Source organism: Dipteris shenzhenensis, chromosome 24, assembly GCF_047967505.1.
Source record: "Dipteris shenzhenensis isolate YYH24624 ecotype China chromosome 24, Dip_SZ_1.0, whole genome shotgun sequence".
Classification (NCBI taxonomy): domain Eukaryota; kingdom Viridiplantae; phylum Streptophyta; class Polypodiopsida; order Gleicheniales; family Dipteridaceae; genus Dipteris; species Dipteris shenzhenensis.
This window is the reverse complement of record NC_141619.1, coordinates 19,283,085-19,308,596: the sequence shown is the minus strand read 5'-3', so window position 1 is coordinate 19,308,596 and position 25,512 is coordinate 19,283,085. Positions and strand designations below refer to the sequence as shown.

The following is a 25,512-nucleotide window of genomic DNA, read 5'->3' as shown; positions in this document are numbered from 1 at the left end:
CATGCTCCTTGTTGATGACTTCAGTCGCTATTCTTGGATCTATTTTCTTTCCCACAAGGATCTGGCTTTCAGTCGTTTCCAGACCTGGCTAGCCATGGTGGAAAAAGAATCCAATCACTCCCTCAAAATTCTTCGTGCTGATAAGGGGGGTGAGTTCACCTCTCTCGAGTTTGATCGGTTCTTGAGTAGTCATGGTGTCAAACGGGAATTTGCCAACACAGGTACCCCTTCTGATAATGGCGTGGTTGAACGTAAACATCGTACCGGCGTTGAAATGGCTCGGACCATGCTAACTCACAGTCAACTCCCTCAGTCTCTCTGGGCCGAGGCCATGATGACCGCCATCCATACTCTTAACCGCTCTCCGACATCAGCAGTCCCAGGCATGACCCCTTATCAGGCTGACTATGGATCTAAGCCCGATGTTTCCCATTTTCGGGTATTTGGCTGTGATGCTTATGTTCATATTCCTAAATCTGATCGTGGAAAGCTTGATCCTAAGTCCCACAAGCTCTTGTTCGTAGGCTACAACTCCGTCTCCACTGGATATCGCCTCTATGATCCTCGCCGCCGCATTATCTCCATGAGCAGGGATGTCCTTTTCGACGAGCAGGTCCTTCCGCCATCCTCCGACTCTCCTCCTGTTCTTGGAGATCCGTCCGATGCCCCGGAGCCCTCTCTCCCTCCACCTGCCTCGTCCCCCGTTACATCACCTCCTATTCTCTCTCCTCCGCCTCCTTCTCCGACTCCCCCCTGCCTTCCCTATGAAAGGGACTCCCTCCCTTCACATCCCTCACTTCTCCCTGCAGCTCCTCAAGGCCCATGTACACAGCCTGCTCCTGACCATCCCCATCAGAGCCTCCTCTCAGCTGCTCAGTTGGCTGCCCACACTCCCGCAGCAGATCTTCCTTCTTCAGGGCTCCTGCCTCCTCGCTCCAGGCCTCTACAGTTCCCTTTGTTCCAAGGTTCCTGCCTCTTCACCCAGGCTCCTTCAGCCTCCTCTTTTCTAGGCTCTTGCCTCCTCGGTTCAGGCTCCTCTAGCCTCTTCACTCCCAGGCCCCTGCCTCTTCGCTTCAGGCTTCTACTGCCTCCGTGCTCTCAAGCTGCAGCCTTCTTGTGACCCCCTTCTTCTGTTTCAGCTTAGCTTCTTCTGCAGCCTCCTTGTGCTTCCTTTCCTCTGCTTCAGTACAGCCTCTCCTGCAGCTCCTGTTTCATATCTTATTCAAGATATCTTGTATTTCAGTTGCTGCCCTGGATTAAGGGCTGAGTTACAGCAGATCAGTTGTGGCACATTTTGTTATCTCTAGTGTTCTCTGTGTGGTTCTATAATTTCAGTTTGTTTGCATCTTCCGCTGCCATTTTTAATATGGTATGAGAGCACCAGAATACTCTTTGATCTTGGAACTCCTATATTGATGAAGTTGAAGAAGCTTGTCCTCGTCAGCAACTCTCTTTCCCACTGACTACAGAGCTCTCTTCTTCCCCCCCTATATATATATATATTTTTGCTGCCTGTCGGCAGCCCTGTTCTAGACCTTGATCTTTTCATCAGCCCCTGGTTGCTGTCCACTCCCTGGTTTCAGTTATGGCTGATGAAACAAAGGATTCTACTCCGGATCTTCGCGTTCCCCCTATGTCCAGTTTCTTTCAAGAGTCTGACAAGCCTGTACGTATTCCCACTCTTCCTACATTTCCAGATGCTCGGCAGTTAGATGGGACCAACTATTCTCTTTGGAAAATTCAGATGGCGTCTGTATTGGAATCTTATGATCTTGCTGAGTTTGTTGATCCCGGGATTCCTCGTCCCTCACACCGTTCCGTAATTGGTGTCCGGTGGATATTCAAAACAAAATACGCCTCTGATGGTTCTGTCGACAAGTATAAAGCTCGGCTGGTGGCTAAAGGCTATGCCCAACGACCCGGCATCGACTATGGGGAGACCTTTGCACCTACCGCCCGGATGCGCACCATCCTTCAGTTTGTTGAGAATACGCTCTGATACCATATTAAAAATGGCAGCGGAAGATGCAAACAAACTGAAATTATAGAACCACACAGAGAACACTAGAGATAACAAAATGTGCCACAACTGATCTGCTGTAACTCAGCCCTTAATCCAGGGCAGCAACTGAAATACAAGATATCTTGAATAAGATATGAAACAGGAGCTGCAGGAGAGGCTGTACTGAAGCAGAGGAAAGGAAGCACAAGGAGGCTGCAGAAGAAGCTAAGCTGAAACAGAAGAAGGGGGTCACAAGAAGGCTGCAGCGTGAGAGCACGGATGCAGTAGAAGCCTGAAGCGAAGAGGCAGGGGCCTGGGAGTGAAGAGGCTAGAGGAGCCTGAACCGAGGAGGCAAGAGCCTAGAAAAGAGGAGGCTGAAGGAGCCTGGGTGAAGAGGCAGGAACCTTGGAACAAAGGGAACTGTAGAGGCCTGGAGCGAGGAGGCAGGAGCCCTGAAGAAGGAAGATCTGCTGCGGGAGTGTGGGCAGCCAACTGAGCAGCTGAGAGGAGGCTCTGATGGGGATGGTCAGGAGCAGGCTGTGTACATGGGCCTTGAGGAGCTGCAGGGAGAAGTGAGGGATGTGAAGGGAGGGAGTCCCTTTTATAGGGAAGGCCAGGGGGGAGTCGGCCAGATGGCCTAGACCGACCAGCCTGGTCGGTGAGCCAACTGGACCGACCAGCTGGTCGGCCAAAGCCTGGCTGGTCGGCCAGCCTACCCCCTCTGGCCCCCCTTGCTGCGTGGGAGCTGGTCGGCCAGCCACCCCTGGAGATGCCTAGTCTCAACATGAAGGCCCTGCGAAGTATGCTCGAAGAAGAGGCCCTGTGTGTCCCAAACCCGAAGGAAACGTCTCCGCTTCTCCCGGCCGGCCCGGGAGTCCCCCTGTATCTGGTCCCACTGGCCTCTGAGGGTGTGTATAATCTCACTCCAGATGTCAGTCATGATCTGGGCAGTCGATAAGGAGGTGCCACCGAGGATCTGCGCGCAGCGCGAGGCCCAAATGTGCCATCCTGCGATGCTGCTAATATTCTCCCAGACTGGCTGCCTCTCCTGAGTTCCTGTGCCAGCCTCTACCAGGTGCGGCGGGATGCTCTCGAGCGGCCCCCACGTCCCCTGTGTGATAAGGAATGCGGGGTCCTGTTGACATGCCTCGAATAAGTGATGAAAACCAGGTGCGGTGCTGCACCAGCAGAACGCGCCCCAAGTGATCAATCCTAGCTCCGGTGCTGCGCGAGTAAGGATCCTCCACACTTCCTGGGCGCGAGTGCAACTCCATAGGCAGTGTTTTGGTGACTTCTCGTCCTCATGACAGATCTGACAACGTCCGTCCTGACCTATCTGCCGCAACCAGCTCCCCACTGGAAGACCTTTGTGGGGAAGAAGCCACAGGAAGTAGGAGATCTTCCGCGGCCGCCAGCTCTCCCACAAGGCCTTCTAGAAGGCCTGCAAAAATAACGTGGAAATACCCTGTGCATACCAACTGGGCCGCTGGGTGGGAGGGCGGCTCTGCATCCTCCCGAGAACTCGCCTGCCCAATGTCGTGCTGTAGGCAAAGAAAGAGGTCGGCCCCTGACCTGTCACAATCTCTGGCCATCTCCACTCTCCTGGGTCCTAATCAAGCTCTGACAAGGCCCGCTCCTCCCAGTGCCAGAGTCGCCAAAGCTGCAGATGATCCTGCTCTATGCTAGGATCGGTCCGCCAAACCTTCCCCACGAGGCCTACGACTCGAACCCTCTGCCATGGGAGTAGGGGGTCGATGAGCACATTCTCTCTCCTGAGTTGGCCATCCCCCATAATCGCGAAGAAGGAAACAGAGGAGTCGTCCATCTGACCTGCAACCACTAGTGGGATGCCACGGGGGGTGAACTGTCCCAGCCAACGGTCATCACCAGGCATGAGGATCTGAAACTTGGGTGGAACCAACCAATCAGCTGGAATCGCTCCGTCTATCTCCGTACGTCTCGCCTGAGCTCCACGGGCACCTCCAACTGCGTCTGCAAGATCAGCGGTCTCCAAATGTCTGTACGTGTCGCTCCAAACTCGAAGGGACCGGGCTGGCCCCCGCATCCAGCCGTCCCACCTGATGTGTGATCTCTCCCCCAGCTGAAGGCCCTCGGCATCTCTGACCTGATCGTTCCAGATAAGCGGCGGGCGATCGATCTCCTCCTGACAGCTAGGAGGGGACTGCATGAGACTGAGGCGGAGCCGCCTCCAAACCATGAGGAGGCTACGAACGAGTGGGGAGCGGGGCTGAGTGAGCGGGGCGGAAGTGAAGATCCACCTGAGGGACGATAGCCACTCCACCTCGGCGCGGGACACAAGAACCGACCCCCTGCTGAAGTAACATCTTCCACGTTTGCCCCCCCGGGGTCAAACCGCGGATAACTAGCTTGCCCAATAGGGCTTGACTCTAAAGCTCTGGATTGATGACCCCCAAGCCACCCTCAGCCTGCGGAAGAATGACTGTCTGCCAAGCAACCCTGGCTTTGGTATCTCTGAGACCATCCCCCCCAGACCACAGGAAGTTCCGAACCAACCTCCTAAGTTGTGCCACGCTGGATCTCGAGAAACACCAACAGGAAGCCACATACCAAGCCGTGGCTAGGAGGACCTGGTTGACTACCAGGGCACGACCTATAAGGGAGAGCTTAGCAGTGCTCCAGAAAGCCAGCTTCCGTCGAATGGAATCTAGCACCGGGAGAAACTGCTGAGATATCCAGGCCGACCTGAAAGCCGAGATATCTAGCTGTCTGTCGCCGTGGGATCCACCTTAAACCCAAAAACCTCCCCCACTGAGAGCACGCCCCGGGGTTTGTGAGAAAACCAACTGATTTGTTCCAGTTGATTTTCGCACCGGCTGCCGAACAGAAGACCTCTAGGGCCATCCTCACCCTCTCCAACATCATCTCATCATCTTGGACATACAGTGCTGTGTCGTCCGCATACTCCGAGTCCAGGAGCTTTGTGTCCTCCCGGAGGGGAAGGCAAACACCCCGGATCCCGGTAGACCTCGCCCGAAGGTAGTATGTCATAGCCTTGGCGAAGAAGAGAAACAGGTAAGGAGCAAGGGGGCAGCCCTGACGCACTGATCTCTCCAAACGAAAACGCTCTCCCATCCTGCCGCCAATGATGACCCTGCTAGAAGCTGTCCTGTATAACGCTGAAATACCGTGAATCCATCCTGCTGGGAAATCTAGTCGCTCGAGAGTCCCCTCCAGGAAGGACCAGTCCACTCGATCGTAGGCCTTCTCAAAGTCGAGAAGTAGGATGCTAAGTGTGACCCACTGTGCTGAGCCCACTCCGCCGCCTCTGAGAAGGTGAAGACATTATCCAGGATACTGCGATCCTGGACAAAGCCTGTCTGAGTGTCATGAATGAGGTCTGGAAGTAGAGGCCGAACTCTGGCGCTGATAATCTTGGCAAGGATTTTGTAGGCAGTGGTGAGGAGGGTGATCGGGCGCCACTGACGGATCTCCTGTCGATCTCCTCCCTTCGGGATGAGGCAAATCAGTCCCGAGGAGAGGCTCTCTGGCATATATCCGCTGCTGAAAATCCTCTGAAGAGCTGCTAGGAGGGGCTGATGGATTTGATCCCAGAAGGAGGTGAAGAAAGCTCGGGATAGCCCATCCTCGCCAGGGCATTTCTGCCCGTCGATGGCCATTAAGGCCTCCAACATCTCATCCGTAGTGAACGGTGCCAACAACGTAGCCTGCATGCTGGGCTGGACTTGGGATGGAATGTGCCTCCACACCTCCTCACGGGAGCGTCGAGTGCGAGGGGCAAGCTGCTCCTGCTGGAAAAAAGTCCTGTAGAAGTCGGTAGCCAACCCCAAGACCTCACCCGGATCAGTAACGATGTGCCCCTCCGCTGTCCTAAGACTTCGTAGCTGATCACCTGCTGCTCTCTGGCCATGCGTCCTGAAGAACTCCCTGCACATCCGGTCGCCATTCCGAGCCCAGAAAGAGAGAGAGGCGTGATAGGAAAACTCTGAACGGCGCTGGAGAGTCTCCTCAAGAAGGGCTTTGGCTCGAGGGGCTGGATCCGAAGCTCCTCTGAGCCCGGGGCTGCCTGCTGGAGTCGCCGAATGGAAGCGAGGTCCCTCCGAAGAGCTCTCTCTCTGCCCCACCACTCCTGTCGAACGTGTAGGGCTGCGAGCTGGCAAATCTGGCTGGACTCCTGCAAAGCCTGCGCCACCGAATCAACCAGATCCACGCACTCGCCCCAATCTCTGTCCCATAGATTGCCGATACTGCTGCGCACGTCCTCCCTCGAGAAGATGGCATAGTTAGGGGAAACGGAAACGGGGAAACGGGGAACGGAAACGGAAACGGAAACGTTTCGGGATTTCTGGGAGGGCTGAAACGGGGAAACGCCATGTCAGCAAGGGAGGTTTAGAAAAGGGAGTTTGGAGATGAGAACACACACATTTAGAATGCTACAGCCTACAGCCTACCTGTAACTTAAAAGTTAAAATATAGTGCATAATACTTACCACATGGCACAATGTCACTTAGAAGTTAGAACTTAGAAGTTAGAAGTTAGAACAAGTTACAAATTATAACTTAGAACTTGGAGCTTAGAAGTTAACTTAGCAGTGAGCAATACATAATACATATTACGAATATAAATGACAAATCTGAAATCAATGAGAAAAGCTGAAGATTGACAAGTTACAAAATGCCAAAGGCAATATAATATATGATTCATATATTATTATGTCTCATTGTCAAGAGTCAAGACTCAAGACTCAAGAGTCAAAAGTACAAAATTCAGATTCCCAAAAGCCTAGGCTCTAAGCCTTAAGGCCAACCGCTACATCACTGATGATATGATCAAAATCCATAATGTAGATTCTCGAATCTAGATAGCTCAGCTGCTCAAGAGTCCTCCTCCTCCTCCTCCTCCTCCTCCTCCTCCTCCTCCACTGCCATCTCCTCATCGTCGTCGTCGTCGTCATCATCCTCCCCCTCCTCATCATCATCAGTGAGGGTGTCATCAGGCTTATGAAAACCAATGAACTTGTCATGAGTGTACTCTTGTCTTATCCTGTTAAGCAAACGCAAGTTTGCATTAACAAAGACAAGATCATTCGCCTTGTGCGCTTTAAGATGGTTCCTCTTCTTTGTATGGATGTGGGCAAAGCTGCTCCACATGCGCTCACAAGAGGAGGAGCTACAACCTTGGCTGAGAATCCGAATGGCAAGCGCTTGCCGCTGTGGGGAATCAGCTCCATAATCCTCCTACCATGTAACAGACCCAACTCGAAATCTGAAATTTGAAAGATCATAAAATTCAGATATATGGCAAAGCTCATGAAATCTGAAAATTATGAATCATTAAATAGTAAAATTTAAGAATTTAAATGAGTTAGGATTACCTGTCATGCTGGGCATCTGGCCATCCAAATATGCCCTCCTTATTGCGGTAATTGGCGAGCTGGTCCTTCACTGTCCGGCGAGCCTCTGGCATTTGCACCATCTTCTGAAGAGTGAGGTTCCAACCACGGACCACCTCTGCATCACTTTGTTGTGCAGTTGCCTTGTGTTGAAACTCTGGGTCCAACACAAATGCAGCCGCATGAATGGGAGAGTAGTACTGATTCCACCTAGTCACAACCAACTCCTCTAGCTCTTTCAACCTGTGGGGATCTTTCTCTAACACTCTGATATTTTCTATCATGCGATCCATCCCCTCATATACCTTGCCAATAAAAGGCATGTCTCCATCAACCTTTTTTAGCAACAAGACAATCGGCTTACACAAGTCATACAAGTGTGATGCATCAGCCCAAAAGTCATCGCTGCCTATGCACAAATCGTACACCAATATCCCAAGAGCCTGCTTTGAAGTGGGCCATGCATCCCACTGTGGGCTTGCCACAACCTGCTTAAGAGCAGGTCTCATTTCAATGAGTCTGCGAAGCATCACATAATTGTATGCAAACCTTGTCTCTGCATACTTCAAAAGCTCCTTCCTTGCATAGGTGCGATACAAAGAGAGAGAAAAATGATGGCGTGTAATGAACCCAGCTATCTCTCTTGCATTATCAATTACAATTTTTACCCAAGGTAATTTGCCAATGTCTTTCAACAAATTATTCAAACAATGGGCAACACAAGAACTCCATTGAATATGGGGGTACCTTTGTTCCAATAATGCACCTGCAGCCCTATTGGTATTTTCACCATCTGAAACCAATTGCACAACATTAGACGGGCCCACATACTCCACTGCATCTGCCCACATCTGCATCAAAACATTTGCTGTTTTTTGTTGTACTCCGCACTCTATGGAGTGTATGTACAAAGAAGATCCTCTGCAATATGCCAAAATACCCTCTAGTGATCGACTACGTACATCACTCCAGCCATCTGCTACCAAAGTGACCCCATACTTATGCCATTTCTCCTTAACAGGCTGAATGGCCTCATTAACTGCCTTCACCTCATCCTCTAGAAGCTTTCCCCTCAATGCATCAAAAGTGGGAGGGGTGTATGTGGGCCCAAAGGCTGTAATTTCAGTCACCATCTCCTTGAAATAAGCAGACCGTGCCACATTGAAAGTAATCCCATTCGAGTAAAAGAAACGGGCCACGGCTGCATCTACCTGTGCCTTCCTTTGTGGATGCCATGCAGTATAAAGAGTGCTTTGCCTTCGTGTAGGTGGGAGAGGTGAAGGAGATGCAATAGGAGTAGAACCTGTAGCTCCAAGAACATGTGCACTCCCAGAAGATGAAATTGTAGTAGCAGCAGCAGAGGGAAGAGGACTCCTTTTTGCAGTAGCCATATGAGCACCTGAAGTAGCTCCTCCACCAGTGGATGCAATAGTCCTAGCTTTCTTCGCGGAAGGAAATGCCTCGACCTCTCGTGCCAACCTTGCTTTCTCTTCCTCGGATATTTCAGTGCATATTGTAATCCCCTCTCCCTTGATGCCAAGAAGATGGGCCTTCACCCTATCAGGAATCCCACCTCTTTTCAATCCACAACGCCTGTACATGAACTTGTGAGTGCCTCCTTTCTTGGAGTCGTAGCCACCCAGGAGATCGACTTGACTCCACCAAAAATCTGATTGGGTGAATTCTACCTCCAAATGAGACTCAGGGGTAGGGTGTCTTGAAGCCATGGAACTTTGGAAGCTTGTTGCTTGAAAGGGGGGCTGAAACTGCAAAGAGAGCCAAGGGTTGAAACTTGAAAGAGAGGGCTGAAGCCTGAAACTTGAAAGTGGGGCCTGAAAGAGGAGGGAACAGAAGGCTGAAAGAGAGGGCTGAAAGAGGGGGCTGAAGGAGGGCTGAAGGAGGGCTGGAGGGGAGAAGATGATGATGGAGGGCTGAAGCAGGCTGCAAGAGAGAAAGGAGAGGAAAGGAGTGAATGGGGCTGAAGGAGGGCCCCTAAACCTTGAGGATGGATGGACTATGAACTATGAGGCTGAAGGAGTGGAAGGAGGCAAAAATCGGAGTGGAAGGAGGCAGAAAACGGGGCTTGCGGCGCATCTCGCAAGACATTGGAGACTTGGCAACATTTGTTGTCTGAAACGCGGTGTTTCAGCAACCTGAAACGCGTTTCAGGCTGGCTGAAACGTTTCAGCCAGCCGTTTCAGGGTCCCGAAACGTTTCGGGCCCTGAAACGCGTTTCAGGAAACGCCTCGTCCCTGAAACGGCGTTTCAGGCCTGGCTGGGCTCTGAAACGCGTTTCAGCGTAACAGTGGAAGATGGAGTCGGGACTTGGCACGAGCGGGGGGGAAGGGCCTGAGCTGCCGAGTCTAATGATAAGAGCACAGGTGAATGGTCGGAAAGTGTCGTCCCTGGAACTATACCTGCCTGACCGCCTCTGCTGATGGCCCAATCACTGACATAAAATCTATCCAGCCTCTCCAGGAGTCTGCCTCCTTCCCTGCGGAAGCCCCACGAGAAGTCCAAGCTCCCGTGCCAACGACGGAAGGACGGGTCTCTCCAGCTGTCCCTACCTCCTGTCGCGAAGATAAAAGAGTCCCAAGCGGACTGCTCTGTCTGAGACATGCCAAACTCTAGTCCTCTGCCCTGCTGGTCCTTCAAGGTCTCCAGATTGTTGAAGTCACCTCCAACAATCCAGGAATCCAAGTTTGGGAGAATCCCTGTGAGTGTCCTCTAGAAGGTGGCTCTGCACCGGAGGTCTGTGGGAGCATAAATGTTGAGGATTCCTATTCTGGAACCCTCCAATTCCAGGCCTACCCAAAGGGCACGGCCTGGGATCAACGAGCCATGACCAAAAACTCCCTGGGCTAACTGCTCGCACACGGAAATACAGACACCTCCACTCCTCCCCTGTGCGCCGATCGAGGGCTCCCAATAAGTGTGAGAACGTCCAGGGAGAATCTTCTCGCAGCTACGGGAATGAGCCACAGAAAGCTTGTGCTCCTGGAGCAGAAGTACATCCAAACGACCAATCACTGCTGGCTGAAGTTCCTGTCTCAAAATGAGCTTCCTAGGACCACGGGTGCCAGAAGAATGAAACCCGTTCACATTCCAGGAGACAAGGTGTAGGCTCATGGTGAGGACTGGGAGGCTGCGAACAACTGTCTACTTGCGGCAGATGTCGATGAAGAAGCTGACATTTCGGAGTGGAGCCGCTGACGCTTATGAGAAGGTTTGGAGGGGGAGGCGGGGTCGTCCTGCCCGTTCTTCAACACCTTTAGCAAAGGCGAGAGGCCTTTGGTGCCATGAGCAAATGCTTTCTCGAGCCAGCTCGAGATCTCTGAAGTAGTCATCAAGTAGAAGGCTCGGAGTTTCTGAGGGGTCCAGGCTCTGACATCTTGGGGGAGGGGCCATGACAGAGGGGGCATGAGGATCACAATCAGTCTGAAGCGTTTGGCGGCGCAACGCCATCGCAGGCGCACGTCACCCTCGGACCACTGAGTCTTGAGAAGCTGCCCACCGGACGGGCCTATCCAGGAGCAAACCTGAGCATGCGTCTGCTCTCTGAGAGCCTCCTAGACCGAGTCGTCTGTCCAAGTCTCGGTGCCGTCGCTTAGGAACGTGAAAGCAAAGCTAGGGCCATCCCTCGGGGCCAAGGCTGCTATCTTCCCATCCGCCCCTTTGCGGAGCAGGAAGATACTGATGTCGAGACAAGCAGGGAAGGTCCCAAGGTCGGCCACATCCAAGTAGTCCCAGGGGCCAGATCTGTAAAAGTCGCGAGGAAGCTCTCTCTCCTGAAGCTGAGGCCCACCAGAGTCTGCAAGTGAGGGGCTAGCGGACAGGGAAGGCTGCTCCAGTGGTGGTGTAGACTCAGGGTGTCCTGCCTGTGGAGGGGAAGGGGGAGGTGGCTGGGGGGTAGGCGACTCAGACTCCACGGAGGCGACTAGCGGGGGGGTGGAGGAGGGGGAGTGGGGGCTGCCCTCGGCTGAGGAACCATCGGTACAGCTAACTCTGCAGGAGAGCTGAGAGAGGCCGGGGGGGGATGGGGATGCACCTGGGACTGGGGCTGAGGAGGAGGAGGAGGAGACTGAGGAGGAAGAGGCGGGGGCTGAAGCTGCGGGTCGGGAAAAGGGGGGTGCGACTGGGGAAGGGGCTGGGACTGAGTGGAAAGGGGCTGGGGAGCGGAAGAGAGGGGGACTTGAGGCTATGGAGGGCGGGCTACCGTCGAAGAAGAAGCTCTCCCAGGACCCTGGGGCGGCTGCCTGTCAGGTCTCTGAGGTGCTGCTGCAGGTTGGGTAACCTCTGCCTCCTTGCGTTTATCAGAAATCTTCTTGTTCTTTCCTCTTTTCCTTCTAACCTCAGTCCAACCGCCAGCTAACTCTGGACCGGACTCCGGCTGCCTCTGCTCCTCCTGACGTGGCTGCCCGGAGGGGGGGAGGGGGCGGAGGGGGAGGGGGCGGGGGAGGCCGAGAGGAACTGGCGAATCGTGGACAAACAGCAGCCAAGTGCCCAAAGCCGTGACACCTCAGGCACTGGCATGGCTGTCCGGTGACTAGCATGCTCTGGGTGATGCTGCCGGCATGTGTCACGATCTCGATCACTGCAGGGAGAGTTGTAGGGTCCGCCACAGCCACACGGACACGGGGGGCTCTTGTCGTAGTCACCGCGTCGGCGAAAGTGTCGTGCATAACCCAGCCAAAGTGGGAGCCTAGGTCCCTGACAATCGGCCGCAGCTCAGCAGCAAGACCTGGAAAAACTAGCGTCACTGGATGGCGAGGTATACGGAACCAAGCATCAAAATCCGCTGCGCTGAATCCACGGTACCAAGGGACGAGCATAATAATCTTTCCATCCACAGACGTGGGGGAACCAGCAATCAGGTTGCTCGCAGCTTTCGCATTGGAGAGTTTGAGCCAGAAGATGCCCCTTCCCATAAGGGCCACCTCCTCAATATGGCCGTCCTCTAGCATGAGAGTGGACTGGAGCCAGTCCCTGATGGCTGATCTGGAGGGGGAATGTCCAATGACTCTGTCATAAACAGAGGTAAGGGCAAAGTCATTGGCAACTTCCTGAACCCGAGACGATTGTTGCTCTGTCAAGATGACGCGGTAGGCATCTGGAGAGGGAGGTTCCGACTGGGCTTCCGGTTCCGGGCAGGGAGCCGCCATACCGTCAAGACAAACTGCGAGACCTCCGATGAAGAAGAGGCTGCCACCCAAAAAAGGGGGGATAGATGCGGGAGGGTGGAGCCTGGGTGTGAAGAAGACGGGTGAGGCGAACCGGGGCGACGTGAGTCGGGTGGGGGAAGCGGAGGCGCAGTGGAGAGCGGAGGCGGAGAGCGGGAAGGATGGAGGGTGGAGGGCGGTGGAAACGAGGGGGGGAGGCCGGGAGGCGGAGGTGGCGAGGGGTGGGGGCTGAGGATGGAGGGCGGGTGAGGTGAAGAGGTGGGAATGGGGGTGGCGGGGCGGGGCGGGAGGGTGGGAGGGGGCGGGGCGGAAGGGCGGGAGGGGGGGCGGCGTAGCGAAGGGGCGGGGGGGCGAAGCGGGGGGGGGGGGAGCGAAGTGGGGGGCGGGGGGGAGTGAAGTGGGGGGCGGGGGCGGGCGAAGCGAGGGGGCGGGGGGGTGAGGCGGAGAGGCGAGGGGGGGGTGAGGCGTAGCGAGGTGGGGGCGGAGTGAGACGGAGGGGCGAGGGGGATGAGGCGGAGAGGCGAGGGGAGAGGGCGGGGGAGGGCGGGTGAGGGCGCAGCAGGGTGAGGCGGAGGGGCGAGGGGGTGAGAGCGAAGAGGCGAGGGGTGAGGCGGAGAGGCGAGGGGTGAGGCGGAGAGGCGAGGGGTGAGAGCGGAGGGGGCGAGGGGGTAAGAGCGGAGGGCGAGGGGGCGCAGGCGGCAGCGGCGGGGGTGAGGCGGAGGGTGAGGGGGTGAGGGCGGAGAGGCAGGGGGGTGAGGGTGGTCGAGGCGGGGGGGAGCTAGGGGGAGGTAGAGGTTGCGGGAGGGAGGGGGAGGGCTCGCAGGAGCAGCTGGTCTTGCTTTATATTAATGTTTCAACATCTGTGTATAGGGTACCCCACCATAGTCCTTACTTTGTCATTGGTGGAAAAGGACCACTCGGCACTCCTTATGTGCTTTTTCCATGACGGTGGCTCTTTCGTGTGGAAGGATGCATCATTGAAGGATCATGTTTCGCTCTTCTGTGTGTATGTCCAGGATTTGAGTGCAATCCTTCAAAAAATGGAAAGGTTTACATCAATGCCCATCATATTAGTCTCCAAGGGGAGGTTATTTTGCAGGTGTCTTTTGCATTATAAGGAACTTGTGAAGACTTGTAGGTGGAAAGACACTTTATTGCTAGCATACTTAGGGCTTGCATATGAATGAGCATCGCTTTTGAGGGTTTTTGAAGGGGCTTTTGGCACAAACATGTGCTCCATTGTGTGCACAATGCAATATGCTCCCGGTACATGGTGTTGGTGAGCGATTATGTGCATAACCCTTGAGAGGGGATTTTGGCAAATATGCGCCCCATTGTGTGCACAATGCAATAGGCTCTCGGTACATGGTGTTTGGCGATCAATTATGATGCATTTCTCACTCAAGAAAGCATTACAAAGTCAAACGCTTGCTGCTGTTTTTAGTTGATCATGATATAGAAGTAGGTTGCCATACACATAATATGTTCAAAAACACCTGCTTGCAAAGATCTTTCAAGTAGTCCAAACCAAATAAATAAAACACTTGTGTATGTGATAAGTAGCATTACAAAGCATTTTTTATTAAACACATGTTGAGATTCTCCTTTAGCTGCTTCAGCTGCGGTATGCGTAGAAGAAGCTGTTACAAAAGATCCCTTTGTATAAGGTTTGGAGTGGTGAATTGAAGTAGGGTGGACATAGGGTTACATTATTTTCAATACCCACCCCTTCCTTCCCCCCGCCTCCCCTCCCCCACTTCCCCTTCCCTAAATTGTGCCTCCTATCCAACGAAGAGGCTATAACTGAGCAATCACACTTGTGGATTGATGAAGGCTAGGACCTAAGATGCCTTTTTTATTATTCTACTTGCCTTTAGGTTGAAGTTTACAATAAAGTGATGTCAAAGGGAGCCACATTTGCTCCACTGATGGGAAAAATTCAAATAAACACATAGAAGGTTGGCTTGAAAAGAGGTGAAAAGTCATTTATCAAGGATGTTAATTGATTACTAAAAGTAAAAGTATTTTTTTTTCTTTTGCAAAAAAGAGACTTCTATTAAGTATTAAAGAAACCGTTAGAGCAAGCTCCATACGGGAATACGGGATACACCATGCAATGCATGAAAAGCTCAAGAGCCAAAAAGAAAGGATTGGGGCTGATAGTGCCATCTCAATCCGGTAGCAACCTCCGAGAAAAAGGCAGAACCCCCCAAACTTGAAGAAATATAGTCCTTCTAGAAGAGGCTGCCCGTGAAGGACCCTGCATGCTAGCCCATATGGCTATCAAAGTGTGAACCGTGTCACTCCAAATACCCGTGAACACCTGTGATGGGTGTATCTGGGTGTCATCCAAGGCCTCTGTGCATCTGGCTCTCCAAACGTGCCAAGAGGAAATGCTAGCCAAAATCTCCCAAGAGGTGTCCACTGAAACATGTGAAGCTCTGAAAGGAACATGTGGTACATCGTGAAGAGAGCAGGGCTCTATCTCTTGTCGGCAGATCGAGAGTGCCCAAGAAGAAGGCTCACCCTCAAAGTAAAAGTATTTAGAAATTCCACAGAGAGGAATATGGGGCTAAAGACCATATTTGTAATGTAACAAACTCTCCATTAACATGTGCACCTTCATTTACAATCATTCTACAAACCATGGTTTTACTCATCACATACTTTTACTAAATTTGTGACTTGTATTTGATTCTACTCCTCAATATCTAATTCTAATGGGCAAATTCACTTAGCCTATTTGAGGCAGTTGCAGGAAAGTTATGCATGCTTGAAGGGTAAGAATTTTCTTCAGAGATAGAGCATAAGAAGCAAGGGGTTTTGTGTGAGCTTGGGAAGTTGTTGGAGTATGTTGGGAGAGTGCGTTAGGGTAGGCGAGAATCAGTTCGGGATCTCAGGTTGTGCTCTGAAGCAGCTTGGTCTTTGTACTTTGGAAATAGGTGATTTTGTAGATTCCAAGAAGTTTCCGTCGACCTTGCACTCACTGCAAACCTCTCCTGATCAATGCACACGTCCTAAATTGAATTTGCCTTCCTTTCTTGGAGCAAAGGCCTCCACCTTCAATCGCCTTCAAAACAAGTCTTTGGAATAAGAGACTTGGCTTCACCACCAAGAATGTTCACGTGCTTGGCTCTAATACCATGCTGGAAAACACACGTATTGTTGCCTGCAAGATAGCATAGCTAATAGAACGTGTAGATAGATAAATGTCCTTGCAATCAGCAACCAAGAAAGCAAGACATCTAGTGTGGAAGATATGCCATGGTACAACACTCAGTTATCTTGCTTCAAAATTTGTGCAGATACAAGAAGATATAGAGAGCACTTTCAGATTCAAGAGAGAATACACAGATGAACAGCCAAACTAGATGCCAGCACCAGCAACAGACACCAAAAGGTAGCTCCAACAGTGTATTAACACGAGCAGCGAACAAGTGCTGAGGTTTGGCTCCAACACAAGCTCTGTTTGCTGAACCCTCTGTTTGGGTGACCTAGTCTGTGTAGTTTGACTACAGTTTCTGGCCGACCATGCCATGTGGCACTCTGCCAATGGTCCAACCCTGTCCAGCCCTTCTGTCATCCTTTGCACTCATGCTGACTAGCAACCAGGCTGATCCAGGCTACTGTTGACCGTTAGGTCCATTCCAGGACCTGTATGTAAGAAGCCCAACAGCCAAAACGTTAGAACAACAAAAATCTGAATTTGTATGATTGGATATATTCTAGTCTTACAAAGGTATATTTTCTATCACCTTAGTGGATATGCGAATTCTTTGAATTTTCGTCCAAGTGGTGATCAGCTGTTCAACTATATCGAAATATCTTATGTGTGTGCAGAAGCCCCAACAGCGAAAACTTTAGAATGACAAAAATAAGAATTTGTACGATTGGATATATTCTAGTCTTACAAAGGTGTATATACTGCCAAGTTGTTAGGTCCCCATTCCAGGACCTGTATCTAAGAAAATGGAAGCGAGGAGAGCAAGAGAGGAATTGCAATGAATCTATTGTATTGAGAATGAATCAACAAAAGAGAGCACAAGGTTATAAAACCAGGCTGCTCCCCGTGAGCTCCTGCTGAGCTGCCGCGTCCCCCCTGGCTGCCCCGTTGCCTCACCCCGTTCGCCCCTTTTGCTCCCCCTCTGCATTCTCTCGCCCTCCCCGCCGCACTCCGCCTCTGCTGCCTCCCCCTCCGCTCGCTGCGCCCCCGCCAACCCCGCCCGCTCTCGTCACCTCTGCCTCCCGTCATTACCACCTCCGTCGCCTCCGCCAGCGCCGCCTCCATCGCCTCCACCTCCGCCCCCCACCACCTCCGCCTCCTGCGACCCCCGCCCTCCTTCTTCCACTTCTTTCCTTTTTGTCCTTGCCCCCTCCTTCACCCTGCCTCGTCTCCGCTCCCCCTTTGGCGCTCTTCTTCCTCACCCTTTCTTTTTCTTCTTCCTCCTTGCAGCGGGAGCATTTGTGCTTGTTAAAGCGAAAGAAAACTTTGGTGGTGACCCTTGGTTTGGCCAGAGGGGCTCTATGGCAGCACCCTCGAATCCCACAGCCGTCAAGGTTCTTCTTTCTCCAGCTAACGAGCAACAGGTACAGCAGACAGTTCAGTCCCTCCAGGACAAGGCGCTTGTGGGCCTCATGCCTACACGAAGACAGGTGCGAGAGTGGATCTAGGTGAGCTTGGCATTAGAGGGAGACCACATCCAGGAGGTCACCATCTATGGATGAGGCGATTTTCTCATCCAGCTGAGCTCCCCCGACATTGCCTCGACACTTGTGAAGCAGAGCCCCATCCTCCTTGGCCCGCATCTTGTCTTGGTATCATGAATTCACAGTGGAGGACATGGATATGACACACCATGTTTCACGTTTTTTGGTTACACTTCGCTTCCCAGGGCTCCCCAAGGAGTATCGAGCCATCCTCCCTTCCATTGGTTGGGCATTTGGCACAGTGCTCGAGTCCCCGCCAGAGTCGGCCGCCTCAGTTCTAGCGGATGATGAAGTCCCAGGATCAAACTAGTGGTTGAGAGTCTAGAGTCCCTCTCAGAGTTGACCTTGAGACCCTGGAAGGGGGCACACTTCGCTAGAGGGTGGAGATTTCTGGGTTACCAGGCCAGTGTCTTCGGTGCAGACAGATGGGTCACCTCGTTAAAGATTACCCTCGTGGCCTCCCTCGTGCGCCTCCCCCCCCTCCTCAGCAGAGTAGACAGAGTCAACAGGCCCGAGTTCAGCGTCCTCTCAGGCAGGAGTAGCAGGAGTCTCATATCCCATGGGTAAGAAAAAGAAACCAAGCAAATATGCCATAGGCAAAGGGCCAATCGCAGAGAGAGGGATAGGGTTGACTGAGAGGCCTCAAAGGAGGAACAGCAAAAGCCACCTTCTCTAGCTGCAGGGGCCCGAGTTCAGTGTCCTCTCAGGCAGGAGCAATAGGAGTCAGCAGGCCCGAGTTCAGCGTCCTCTCAGGCAGGAGCAGCAGGAGTCTTAGATCCCATGGTTACTCCCTCAGAAGGGGATTGGACCCAGGATAAAAAGAAAAAGAAACCAAGCAAATACGCCGTAGGCTTGGCCAATTGTAGAGAGAGGGATAGGGTTGACTGATAGGCTGACTGAGAGGCCTCGAAGGAGGAGGAACAAGAGCCACCTCCTCCAGCGGCAGGGGCCACCGCCCATCCAACAGATCCTCCAGCTTGGAGGTTCAGCCTCCGCACCCACCCTTGCAGCAGCAGCGAGCCCCAAGAGCTCCAATTGTGGCGATGGCGGAAGCCGCATACGCTAGCCCGACGGGGGCCGCGGAGGAGCCGATCCAAAGTCCCGGCGAGCCTAATCAGTAGGGGGACCTGAGGTCGTCCTTATCCCTTCTCCTCCCCCTCCTGCCCCCCCAGACCCCTCCCTTGTTGAGATATCGAGCTCCACTCGTGATATGCCAGGGTGACTGTTGTGAATTTATGTCACCGACTTATTAGCTGCAGATGCGGTTGGTACACCGCCCACGAATAATAGCTGGATGACCGCTATCCTTATCTACTCTAGTTTGTGGCTCAGTTAGTAATGCCACCTTAGTTAGTTGAGTTTGGTTTGAGATCCATATATAGGGTTCTTCTGTTTCTTTGTACATGAGTTCTTTTGGCTTTCACAACTAAGAAGAGGAAAACTGTTTTCAACCTCCACCTGTGTGTGTATTCCCCCATTGTGCATGTGAGAAAGCCGCAAGTGAGACTCCTTCCCTCTCTCCCACTATCTTCACATGGTATCAGAGTCTTGTTCGTGGTAAGAAGCTCAAGAAAGCAAACCAACTTCGTGGTGTCCTGGTAAGAGGACCAGTGTTGCTTTCCTATTTCGAGTTTGGGAGCAAATCTCTGCAGGTAGCACAGCCAGAAGTGCAAGAGTGCACTGTCTCAGATTGAGACGCCCTTCGTGGTGTGGCGAGGGCAATATATGTTGTGGGACAGAGCAAAGCCCCTTGGTAACTTTATTTTTCTGATTCGAGGCCATTTCGGGGCCCGTTTTGAAGGCGGAAGTTCTTCGCATGCACTTAGAAAAAGGTCCTGTTTTTGCTGTGCGACCACTGCTCGGCTGGTCGGTGAAAAGTTGCCGCAGAAATTGCATCGTATGCCTGTGTGCAGAGATATTGGGAGTTGCAGAATCATGCTTGTTGCCTGTTGATGCAAAATCGTCACTAGGAAGTGACTGTGTGATTAAATACCACTTTCGTCAGTTTTGCAGATCTGCCCGTATGAAGCAAAAGCTGTGTTTTTTGCAGTGACCGAATATTTTGCAGCGTTCTATAATGGCGTGTGATTCTCTTTCACAGATTGTCACAGAAAAGCTTGACAAGAACAACTTCCAGGCATGGAAGTTTAGAATGACGAATTTCCTTATGGGAAAAGGCTATTGGGAGTTCATTACAGGAAATGAAGAAGAACCAGTTCTTCCTAATGTTCCCAATCAACAGGAAATGTAGGCATTTAAAGGATGGCATGAGAGAGCCAGAAAAGTTATGTACTGGTTGTCTATCAGTATTTCGGATTCTATGATTGTGCATATTCAGGATGCAAGTATGCCAAAGGAGGCATGGGATACTTTGGCAAAAATGTACAGCACAAATACACAAGCCATGAAAATGTAGCTCAAACAGGAGTTGCATAATGTGCAGAGAGAAAATTTGAGCATAAATGACTACCACATGAATGTGAAGAAAATTGCAGATGCACTTGCTTCCATTGGGTCGCCAGTGAAAGATGATGATCTAGTTTCTGTGACCTTGAATGGTCTAGGAAAGGATTATGCACAATTCCGGAGATCCATTGCCGTCCGTGAAAAATTTTCTGATTTTGAAGAGTTGTTTGCTCTTCTAATTTTTGAAGAGCAGAGAAATGGGGGTGCATCTTCTTCAGGAGGAACTTCAAAAGAAACTGTCTTCTACTTAAATGCTGGCAGAGGTAGAGGTAGAGGCATGTTTAAGAGAGTAAAAAGCCATTGGAATTAATCCACTCTGATGTGTGGACTACTAAAGCTGCATCTATCGGAGGTTGTCACTATTTTGTCACATTTATTGATGACTTCAGCAGAAAACTTTGGATGTATTTTATGAAAAAGAAAAGTGAAGTGTTTGGGCACTTCAAAGCTTTTAAAGCTATGGTTGAAAAAGAAACATGCCTGCAAATAAAATGCCTAAGGTCAGATGGAGGGGGAGAGTACCTCTCAAATGAGTTTGCAAGATTCTTGCAGGAGCATGGCATAAAGCAGCAATATTCATGCAGTCATACCCCACAGCAAAATGGACTTGCAAAAAGGAAAAACAGGCATATTGGCAAGGTATCTCGGGCCATGCTAAATGAAAAAGATCTACCAGATTATTATTGGGCTGAAGTAGTTGCTACTGCAGTTTACATAATGAATAGGACTCCCATTGCAGTTATACATGGCATGACGCCAGAGGAGATGTATACTGGTAGAAAATCAGACATTTCTCATTTGAAAATTTTTGGTTGCATTGCCTATGTCCATGTGTCAGATGAGTTGAGATTCAAGTTGGATCCAAAAGCTGAGAAGTGCGTCTTTATTGGTTATTCTCTGCAGCAGAAAGGATATAGATGCTATAACCCTTCTACTCATAAGTTTATAGTGAGCAGAGATGTTTTTGATGAGATGAGCAGCTGGTATAAACCAGTAAATGTGATGATTGATGTAGATGCACAAAATGGTAATGCTGCACAGAATTCACAGTAGCAATCACAAAATATCAGTGGACCTGCAGTGTCCTCTAGCAGTGGATCACATACTTCGCCATGGACAGGTAGATTGAGATCAGGAGAATCTTCTCAAAGCAATGCAGATAGTGGTACGCAGGTATCACGAAAAGGAAAAGAGAAGGTAGATCAGCCCATGTTTGATGTGAATGCAGGTCACTCTTATGTGGATGGTGAATCCAGTGGCTCAGAACAGAGCATTGATGATGAGTGTTGTTACACCTGGAGTAAGGAAGACCAGGGATGTTTTGAGAGCACCTGGAAGTGAGCATATTTTGCGTTGGTCTTTCAGATTTAGGTATTCTGTGAATAGGCTGAAATTTTACAGCCATTCACTATGCCTATATGGTCAAAGTGATACAGGAACCAGAACCCACTTCTTTTGAGCAAGCCATGGGAAATGAAAAATGGGAGAAAGCCATGGATGAAGAAATGAATGCCTTGGAAGCAAATGCTACATGGGAATTGGTGCCTTTGCCTAAAAACAAGAATGCAATTGGCTGTAAGTGGGTTTATAAGATCAAGCACAATGTAGATGGTTCTGTGAATAGATACAAGGCAAGATTAGTTGTCAAGGGGTATGCACAGGCATATGGCATTGATTATGAAGAAACATTCAGTCCAGTTGCAAGGATGGCAACTGTAAGAGCAATCATTGCTATGGCTGCATCAAAGGGATGGTCTTTACATCAGATGGATGTAAAGAATGTCTTTTTGCATGGTGATTTGCAAGAAGAGGTCTTTATGGAGCAGCCAGCAGGTTATGTTCATGCTATTCATCTTGAGTTTATTTGCAGGTTGAAGAAAGCCTTGTATGGCTTGAAGCAAGCACCTAGAGCATGGTCTGACAAGATAGGACAGTATCTTATCACTATTGGCTTTCAGATTTGCAAGGCAGATTTCTCACTCTATGTGAGAAAAATAGAGAAAGGGATTATGCTGCTTGTCATTTATGTTGATGATTTGATCATCACAGGTGATAGTGATGAAGATATTTTTCATGTGAAAATGCTATTGAAGCAAAAGTTTGAGATGAAGGATTTGGGAGAGCTGCGTTATTTCTTGGGCATTGAGGTGATTAGATCACCAAGTGGGATACAGCTCTTGCAGAGGCAGTATGGATTGGACATGCTGTCCAAATATGGGATGACAAGCTGTAAGCCTATTTGAGTTCCTTTAGAGCAGAGTGTGAAGCTATGCTGTTGGATTGGTAAGTCAGTTCATGCAGGCTCCAAGGAAACCGCATTTGGATGCGGCTAGACACATACTCAGGTATGTGAAGTCCACATTGCAGTATGGACTATTTTATGAGGTTGGGATTTAGATACAGTTGCATGGATACACTGATGCTGATTGGGCTGATAGTACTTCTGATAGACGATCTACCAATGGATATGTGTTCTCTTTTGGGAGTGCTGCAGTCACCTGAAGCAGCAAGAAACAGCCTACAGTTGCCTTGTCGAGCACAGAGGCTGAGTATAGGGGTGCAGCAATGGCTGCATGTGAGGTAGCTTGGTTGCATAAGCTACTTTATGATATGCATCAGTTTACAGATGGGTCAGTTGTCATTTATTGTGACAACATGAGCAGTATACACTTGACAAATAACCGAGTCTATCATGCTAGAACAAAGCACATTGAGGTGCATTATCACTATGTGCGGGAGAAGGTTTTACTAGGTCTTATTGATCTAGTTTATGTCAGCACAGAAGATCAGGTAGCTGACATATTCACGAAAGCATTGGGCGCAGAGAAGCTGCGCAAGTTTAGAGACTTGCTTGGTGTGCAAGAATTGGGATTGAGCTCGAGGGGGAGTGTTGAGATATCGAGCTCCACTCATGATATGCCAGGGTGACTGTTGTGGATTTATGTCACCGAGTTATTAGCTGCAGATGCGGTTGGTACACCGCCCACGAATAATAGCTAGATGACAGCTATCCTTATCTACTCTAGTTTGTGGCTCAGTTAGTATGCCACCTTAGTTAGTTGAGTTTGGTTTGAGACCCACATATAGGGTTCTTCTGTTTCTTTGTACATGAGTTCTTTTGGCTTTCACAACTAAGAAGAGGAAAATTGTTTTCAGCCTCCACCTGTGTGTGTATTCCCCATTGTGCATGTGAGAAAGCCGCAAGTGAGACTCCTTCCCTCTCTCCCACTATCTTCACATCCCCCTCTTCCTCTTCACTTCCCCCTCTCTCTCCAGGGTTCCCCCCGTCCCCTTCCCCCCCTCAGCCCCCCCTTCTATGGTCACTCTCACCACCCGTCCTCCTCCCTCTGTACCCCGCGTTCCTACCCCTTTCTCTCTCGCCGCTTACCTCTCCTCTTCAGCAGCAGGTTCTTCCGCTTCGACAGCCCTGCTAGCAGGCAAGGGAACGATGACACCCCCTTCTGCTTCCTCATCGTAGTTAGCAGGTCCGTTCAGGGAGGGATATTGAGGGACGAGACTCGTTCTTCCGATCAACACCTCCCAACCTCTAGCCTGGGGGCGTCCCTTACCGCAGGACTTTTGGAGGTTAGGACCCTGGAACTATCTGGAGATTCCAGACTCATATCCTTTACCATTGGAGGTAACACTCATGGTCCTTCAGCCCCGGAAGGGAGGTTTGATCAGTGCAGTGGGATCTCAGACGCATCCCGTTTGGAGATTTCTGTTTGTCTCCACAGGGTTGAAGAAGTGGTCCTTGGAGGTGTTCGATGCTATTTTGGGAAATCAGATTATACGCAGATTTAGATCCTCGTTTGGGAGAGGATAAAATGAAATCGTTTAGACTTCACAAGTAGTTGTAGCTTGAATGAAGAGATTTTGGACTACTTAGTGCTAGCCTTCATCATGGCTGAGTCTGCCCTTCACCTCCGGAGTGTCGACAGAAACTCAGTACGAAGACTTTGTATAAATGGATGCTGAAGTATGTGTGGGTGTGTGGATTTGTATGTGTGAGAGCATATTTTTATACTATGGTTCATCATGGCTGAGTCTGTCCTTCACCTCTGGAGTGTCGACAGAAACTCAGTACGAAGACTTTGTATAAATGGATGCTAAAGTATGTGTGGGTGTGTGGATTTGTATGTGTGAGAGCATATTTTTATACTATGGTCTACCTCCACTGTTGGGCACTGATGACGTCAGTGGGGATGTCATAGTAGCGAGTCCCGACTCCTTGCTATGCGTGATGGAGTTTATGGTTTTCAACCTTATGAGTGACTATCATGAGATTGAAACTGCACTATGTTGTGTTTTTAGAGGATGAGTTTGGAAATGTTCCTGGATTCATCTAGGTGTACACTCATTATGGACGAGTGGATGGGGCCACAGGGACTAGACCTCTGGTACGCCCATGGCGCGGAGGTGAACTTTTAGTGAAGCTTCACGCGCGAGGAGCCGGTGTGTGTGAAGATCCACACTTTTCGAAAATGCAAATGTGTGCAATGCATGCAGAATTTGAATGCCGATTGGCCCTCCAATGGGGAAGAGTGCCCTCGTGAGAGTACTTGTTTCTTTTTCGACCTACATGCAAGATGGGAGAGAGATGACGGATGAATGCAATGTGGTAGAAAGAATGCTACGTGAGATTCACAATGAAAGGGTGATACCCTTTCATTAATGTCCCTTGAGATCACTCAAGTTCCATCTTCCCATTTACACCTACCCTTAGCCTATGACCCATGCACCTACCATTCAATGCACTCTAATGCACCCTTTCCCTTTCCTATTGCCCCTAGGACCTAGACACGTGTGTGCACATCTTTATTACTAATCATTGGCCAATGTTACATAGTTTTGGCGGTACTATTTACACCGCTTGATCGATCATAAATACAAACATATAACCGCACCATCAAATTGGCGCCTAACAATAATAAAGTTCTAATGACTATTAATTAACTAAATAATCATTTCTCTTGTCATGACACTCCCTCCTGCTTGAATAAGTAGAAGTCCTCTTCTGGATTATTGCTTGTCTCTTCCTCTTATGTGCACTTTCTCTTGTTACTTCTGCCATTGCATCGCCTCTTTGTAATCTGCGAGTATCTGTGGAAAATCTGTAAAGAACTCTTCTTCCATCCATTGTGCATCACTAGCTGACTGGTTTTTAAACTTCAGTAAATACATACATCTCTTATTTCCACGAGTACTCTTCTCTTTATGGTACACGATCTGTTCCGGAGTAAGAACTTCAGTCCCATCTTCAAGTTCAGGTTCTTCTTGATGCTGAGTATCCAAAAACGCAGAAGTATCGCCATGGTATCTCTTCAAATTGCTCACATGAAAGATGTTCTTCATACGCCAGTGGGCTGGTAACTTCAGCTCATACGCTCTGGATCCTTCTTCTGGATATAAAGCTGCTCAATAACCTGGGCCTTCTTAATATGTTCTTTTACCTGATCAATAACCTGTGACATATCCTCAGCAAACTGGTCAGCAGCAAAAATTCGCTCCCCCAAGTGTGTTATTGGAGTGGGTAAACATTACCCATAGATGATTTCAAATGGGGCTTTCTTGGTGGAAGTATGTACAGTGTTATTATAAGCAAACTCTAACATGGGTAAGAACTCTGGCCACCTTCTAGGTTGGTCATGGACATAAGCTCGAAGTAAAGTAATTATGGTTTGATTGGCATTCTCACTTTGTCCATCTCCTTGAGGATGGAAGGTTGTAGTAAATTTCAGTTTGGTTCCGAGATTCTCTAATA

At 50.3% G+C, this 25,512-nt stretch overlaps 1 protein-coding gene and 1 pseudogene across 2 annotated transcripts in view; one reads left to right on the top strand and one right to left on the bottom strand.

The window, feature by feature from the left end:
* LOC147886329 (uncharacterized) overlaps nucleotides 1-25,512 on the top strand; it is a 79,902-nt gene that overhangs the window by 5,774 nt on the left and 48,616 nt on the right. The gene's annotated exons all lie outside the window — the stretch shown is intronic.
* Nucleotides 6,878-8,543, bottom strand: LOC147886330 (uncharacterized; annotated as a pseudogene).